The sequence below is a fragment of the Gallus gallus genome, chromosome 27, assembly GCF_016699485.2.
Source record: "Gallus gallus isolate bGalGal1 chromosome 27, bGalGal1.mat.broiler.GRCg7b, whole genome shotgun sequence".
NCBI classification, from domain to species: Eukaryota; Metazoa; Chordata; class Aves; order Galliformes; family Phasianidae; genus Gallus; species Gallus gallus.
In genome coordinates, this window is record NC_052558.1 from 79,071 (window position 1) to 85,332 (window position 6,262).

Here is a 6,262-nt window from a genome sequence, read left to right on the forward strand (position 1 = left end):
TGCAAGATAACACAATATAAGGCAATAATCCTGTCCCACAGCAACTGGAGCGGTCACCTTTTTGGAAGAGATCGCCGTGGTGGTTGATCTGTCTTGTAGTTCTTTTACCTGTGCTCACAGTGCAGGAGTGGGTTTTTTATGCCACTTCTTCACATTTTCTCCATGCTGACGCAGGTAATTCCACAAGGCAATACGCAACATAGTCTTACTGTTGTCACTTGCTCGAGCTGGAGCACGTCTTCTCTTCATAGCTGAGATACCGGATGATGCAGGCTGGGAGGAAACCAATTTGATCAGCCCCTCCAGTAGGCTGTTTTGATAATCCTGATCCTCATCAGCTGTGTCTCATATCACCACGGGTTCATGGGGTTCGTCACGATGAAGCACAGTAGACAGTTCCTCCATCACATCTTCTTGATTACTCTCTATTCCATCCAGTCACTTTCAGTTACTTTCAAAATGGCTGAAACGTAAGCACGTAGAGGGGTTAAACGTAGCTCAAAGTCACGGAGCTTAGTAATCAGTTCATTCAAAAGGGCTCTTCTTGCCCTCTGCCATACATTGCTGCTAACGTACCGCCGTACTCACCGGGGGCAGATCTTGTGAATATACACCACATATCCGGTGTACACCTGACTCTCTCGGGATGACGGTCTCGGTTTGGATTGGAATTTGAATGGGGATCAGAATTTAGAGGAATAAACGTGGGGTCATGTAACATTTCCACCGCGGCACGTTCTCGCAAGTAACGATGCCTTTTTCCATAGTAGTCCACTTCATTATCTCAGGCATCGGAGGGGGGGGAAGGGGACAGGGGACCGTGGAGGGGAGGAGGGGCACCCTAGGGGTCAGATCGAGAGAGTGGTGGGAGGGAGAAAGGAGTCAGTGCGGAGGCACTGGGGGGACACACGGAGGGACAGAGGACACTAGCGATCAGGATGGGGGGCCTCTAAGGGTCAGACTACGGGGACCGGGGGCGACAGGGCATTTCAGTGGTCAGAACGGGGAATGGGGGGTAGGGAGACTCTCCAAGTCAGAACAGGAAGACTCGTGGGGGGGGGGGGGCAGTGTATTGCAGGGGGCAGAAAGGGAGACGGGATGAGGGGGCGGGCGCACAGACAGGGGACCCTAGGGCTCAGACTGGGGGACTGGGGACGGGGCGGGGACAGAAAACCACGAGGGTCAGAAAGGGGGCCTGGGGGTGGGGCACTGAGGTACCCTGGGGAGGGGAGGGGAGGGGAGGTCTCACAGGGAACTTCGCGCCGTCCAACAGAGGCCCTGAGTGCCACAGAGGCCCCGCGGGGCCAACGCAGAGCGGCACGCGGCGCCCCCGGAAAGGAGGCCCCTTCAGGCCTCCCCCAACCAGAACAGCCACCTGCAGATGCTGAGGCGGCGCTCGGAGCCCCGGGGTTGCCCGGCGGCGCTGGAGCAGTGCGGAGCGCAGCTCGACTTCGGCACGGCCGCCTCTTCCTCGGGGCGCGGGGTGATGACGCCACAGGACGCGCCGCTCGGGCACCGAGCACGCGCATGCGCGCTGAGACGCTGTTGCTATGCCGACGTCGTCACGCATGCCCTGTCGCCGCGGTGGCAGTTCCAAGGGCGCGCGGAGAGAGAGGGCGTGCCGTCGCCGTGGCAACGCGGCCTACACGCAGGGCCTGAACCCCGAGCGGGCCTCGGGGGCAGCGGGGGGCAAAGAAGCCGGGGGGGAACGGAGAGCCCTCCACCAGGGATCTCCTGGTGAGGTGGGGGAGGGCTTCGCGGGAAGGGCAGAGCTCCGGGTGTGCTCAGTGGAATCCGGGCTGGTCGAGTGCCCACCTGCTGCTTCCCCGTTGTTTCACCATCAGAGAGCAGCAGCTGCGGAGCAAAATAAACAGCATGAGAACCAAGGACACCTCTAGAAGAAGAAGGAACGGCTCACGGCTCTCATTGCACAAGCGCCAGCGTGAACGGTTGAAGAGTGTTTGTAGAGGGCTCTGTTGACATGTAAAGGCGGATGGGAAAGTTGTAGGGGTGGATGGGAATGCTAAAAGAAAAGAAAAAGAAAAAGAAAAAAAAGAAAAGGAAACTTGTGAAGGTATGTAAGTGGTGCGAGAGCTTGTAATAAACGATTTGGATCATTGACATCTGGTCCGTGCATCAGCCGCTGCAGCGGGGAGGGGGAAGGAGGGGGGGGAGGGCAGTGTGGAGGGTGTGTTCTCAGGCCAGCACCAATCTACGTTGGCTAGAGCAGATCACAGACTTTAATATCTTGAACTCCGTGTTTTTCTTAACCCTTTTGGCATTTGCTTATTTTTCCCTCAATTCCACGATTCATACCCTCAATTACACTTGCATGTACCATCAAAACAGTCCCCCCCCCTCCCTTCAAAACCCACAAATCAAACAGTACAGTTCTTCACTTTCCACAGACACCCAGCACTTGGTCTCACAATGAGGATACTGAATTACAAAAACTTAGTGGTCCCACTACTTCCTTTATGATCCCAGTTTCTTATTCAATATCCCCCTTGGCTCACCAGCAGCGTCTCTTCAGTGAGCCAAACTACAACCCAGGGGGTCTTCTCGGTATCTCTTTAGTCCTCCCTTGTACCACAGCAGCTTCTTAGATAACACTTCCACAGCATAAACATTTAACACTCACAAAGACAGTGACAACAACCAGTACAGTTTATCCTCGGGATCCTTCCTCTCTCCACCTCCCCCCAGGGCCCAACCTTCCTTCGGTGTTCCATTCCCACTCTTGCACAGCTGCCCACCTAATCCTGCCTCTTTCTTGTCCAGTAAACAACACACCCATGATAAACGTCACTTCCATCCCTGAGTAGAACTTAGGCCCCAGGAATTGATCTAATTGCTCTGCTTCTCTTGTAGGATCTTCCCTCGTTGATATCTAATTCCCCCTTTTCCACATCTAATGCAGAAAACGCATTCTATTCCTACACTAACTACTGTGCCTGGCAGTATCCCTCCCTCCTCGCCTTGGTCATTTTTGCAGGATGTCCGTGGCAGCCTCGACATCGCTGCTTTGGGCAGCTGTTCTCCTCTCGCTTACAGCCTCAGTAGTCTGCGAGCGCTTTACCACGCGTTGTGACTGGGAACACACATGTATAACTTCAGGTTACCAGACAGCTCGTGCGTTCAGCCTTAGCAATCGTTAGGTCCGTGGCCGTCCAACTGGCCTTGAGAGCTGGCTGTGGACTGCATCTCCTGTCTGCCCCGAGTGGCCAGTAAGCAAATACAGTGAAGTTAGGAATGACTCCTTTTGGAGTGAGGATGCACAGCCTTGGACCATTCAGTACGCGATCCAAGGTTACTGTTGCCTGAGGCACTCCATCCTAGAAGGAGATCAGGTTGCTCAGCAGGGCCTGCCTCTCGGGAACCCATTCCATCTGGGCCTGATCCCCCGCTTGTCCGGCACGTGCCGTGTGATCTCACTCAACACACTCGACTTCTTTTCTGCAAAGCTTTTAATTGCGTACCGTTCTGCTACTTGGCCATAATTCGGGAGAGTACTTTACGCATACATCCCTAGATCAAATGCATCTTAAAAGATATGTTGCACATTCCCTTTTTCCCCCCTAGGTATAGATAGACATATCTGTGGTCAGTAGCGAGGTCGGGCAGAAGGAATATACGTAGTCTTTTGAGGTCAGTGCGTTCAGCTTTTCTTTCCATTACCCGTCACCTAAGTCCCGTGCCTTCGTGTTTTCTGAGGTCTTTTTCAAAACTCTCAGTGCGGTTCAGAGGTGGGTTTTTTTGTTGCTGGTGTTTGTTTTGTTTGTTTGTTATTATTTTTGTAATGACCTGATAGTACCTCCAGTGGCTTTCACAGACTGAACAGCCTAAAAACAGGATGTAGGAGAAAAGCAACAACCCAAAGAACGCAACAACAGCAACTTGAGGCAAGGCAAGGGTTGTCTTCTAGCAGAATGTGTTACTGTTGTTGTGTTACTGGATCCCACACAACAGCACAATCCCTGCGTGCGTTTGTTCTCTTAGGTGAGCTTCACTTTTCTTGCTGCTTCTTAGCATACCTGCAGACGTCTGTGTACTGTGCCAAATTGTTTCTTTCATCTGTAGCATTTGGACGAGCATGTGTGAAAAATGAGTCACAGCTTTTTGCTGTTCAATGAGAGTGGACCCGCTCTGTTTGGCTGCGGGATCGGTTGAGAGCGGGGACAGCTTGCGCGTGCCAAGATTTCTTGGAAGGTCTCCTTTCCTCACCCAATCACTGCAGGGACAGACAAGGACCATCCATCGGTGGATCAGGTATGTGTATAGAAAAAGGTGTGCCCGTATGCTGTGAGGAGACGTCCTACGCAGGGTATGAAGGAGCGTGCCTCACTGCTCCCCCTCCCTCCCCGAGGTATGTGAGCTCATGGGTTAGGTTGCCGGCTGGGGTACGACTTGCAAGTAATTGACTAATGCACTAGTGTTATTAAGATTCGAGCTAAAAGACGTCGCCAGCATTGTGGATTATGTATAAACTACGGTTTTTGTTCTAAATATCAGATTGAGTGTGGTGTGAGTGAGACGCGTTCTTTTCAGGGAATGGGTGTCAGCCTGTTTATGTAGTGCTGTGTTCTGATTGCATGGAAGCGTATAAACGAAGGTGGACAGACTTCTGTGAGATCTGTTCCCAAGTGTATATAACTGGACAATATCACTATACGGTGTTAAGGTTTGTTTGTGGAAACTTGGAGGAAATTAGGAATCAATAAGGATTTTGTAAACATACCTTCTTAGAGTTATTGTTATTCTTAAGGAGGGAAGGTAAATGAAGTAACGTGAACAGTTTTTATAATTGAGCGCTCTAATCACGAGACGAAGTACTGGGTGTTTATGGAAACTGAAGAACTGTATTGTTTGATTTGTGGCTTCTGAAGGGAATGGGACAAACAGTTTTGATGGTACAAGTAAGGGTAATTGGTAATGGTAAACAGAAGCATGATTGAGGGTACATGGAAGTGTAACTGAGGGTATGAATAGTGGACAAAGGAAAAGGGTTAAAGAGAATGTGAGTTTATCTGCACTGGCATGAGAGCAGCCCCCCCCCCGCGCCATTCCCCTGCGAGCAGAGCTCACAGAGAGAGAGAGTGCCAGAATCACAGACTACTGTTAGAAATAGCATTACTTGCAAAGGGGGGGAGGTGGAGAGGATAGGGCGCTGGAAGTGAGAACAGCCTTTGTCTGCAGAGATCTAGGAAACCTGAAATTCCAGTGTTAGCACTGGAAGTCTCCAGAAAGGAGGAGGTGAAACTGAAATGTAACGTTAGTAGCTTATGTAATTATGAGAGTTTGGAAAGTGAAAGGTTTGAGAAGGATGCAAACTGAGGAAGGCAAAGATGAGCAAGGTGTAACAGGGATGTAGAACCAAAGAGGATGAGCAATATGAAGAAAAAACTGATTGAGGAACAGAGATAGTAAGGAAATTGGGAATAACAACAGCGGTTACTGTTATGGTGTTACAGTGGAGCCATAGGACCCACAGGTCCCCTCAGAAAGAGGTAGGGGGGGGGCCTGGAAGAGCCCATGGAGGGTTCCACCCCTGCTGGACTGAAAGCAGTGTGCAAACTGCAGGAAATGAGACATTGGTGGAGAAGTCCAACCATCTCTGACGGCAAAATCTGAATGATGGGAACTTGGGAAGTTTACCCTAGCAAGTACACTGGTTAAATTGCAGCTAGGAGAGCAGGATAAAGAGGTTTATTTTCTAGAAGGTACAGGTGCCTCTTACCACGCATAGATGCTTTTGCAGCCATAGTAGGAGCTACTGCCCAACAAGAAGGACAACTATAGAATACTGGTAAAACCCCTCCATGCCCTTTTGAAATCCTGTCCAAAGGTCCTCATACAGGTTGAGGAAGACAAAAAAAAAAAAAAAAAGAACAAGGTTTACCTGTGACAATTAGACACGGGCTTCATTATTAGTGAAGAAAAAGAACTTTTATTGCGTGCGATGAACCTGGACAAAATGCACTTGGTCACGTGCCTTATTAAACGTGACCCTCTTGTCAGTGCGTGCAGCAGTGCTGGATCCTCCATTCTGCCCTGACGTCGATGGCGCTGAAGCTGGGCCCATCTCTCTTGTGCCGTCCCGCGGCTCCCAGTCCATGTTGCTGCGAGCATTGGGCCGAGGCACCGGCTCTGTCAACCTCATCTCGAGTCTATTGTACCTCATCGGCATCTCTTTGTAGTGGGTGATGAGGTTGTAGAGGCTGTCAAATACCAGGGTGTCCGTTAACCTATGAACGTCAGCGTC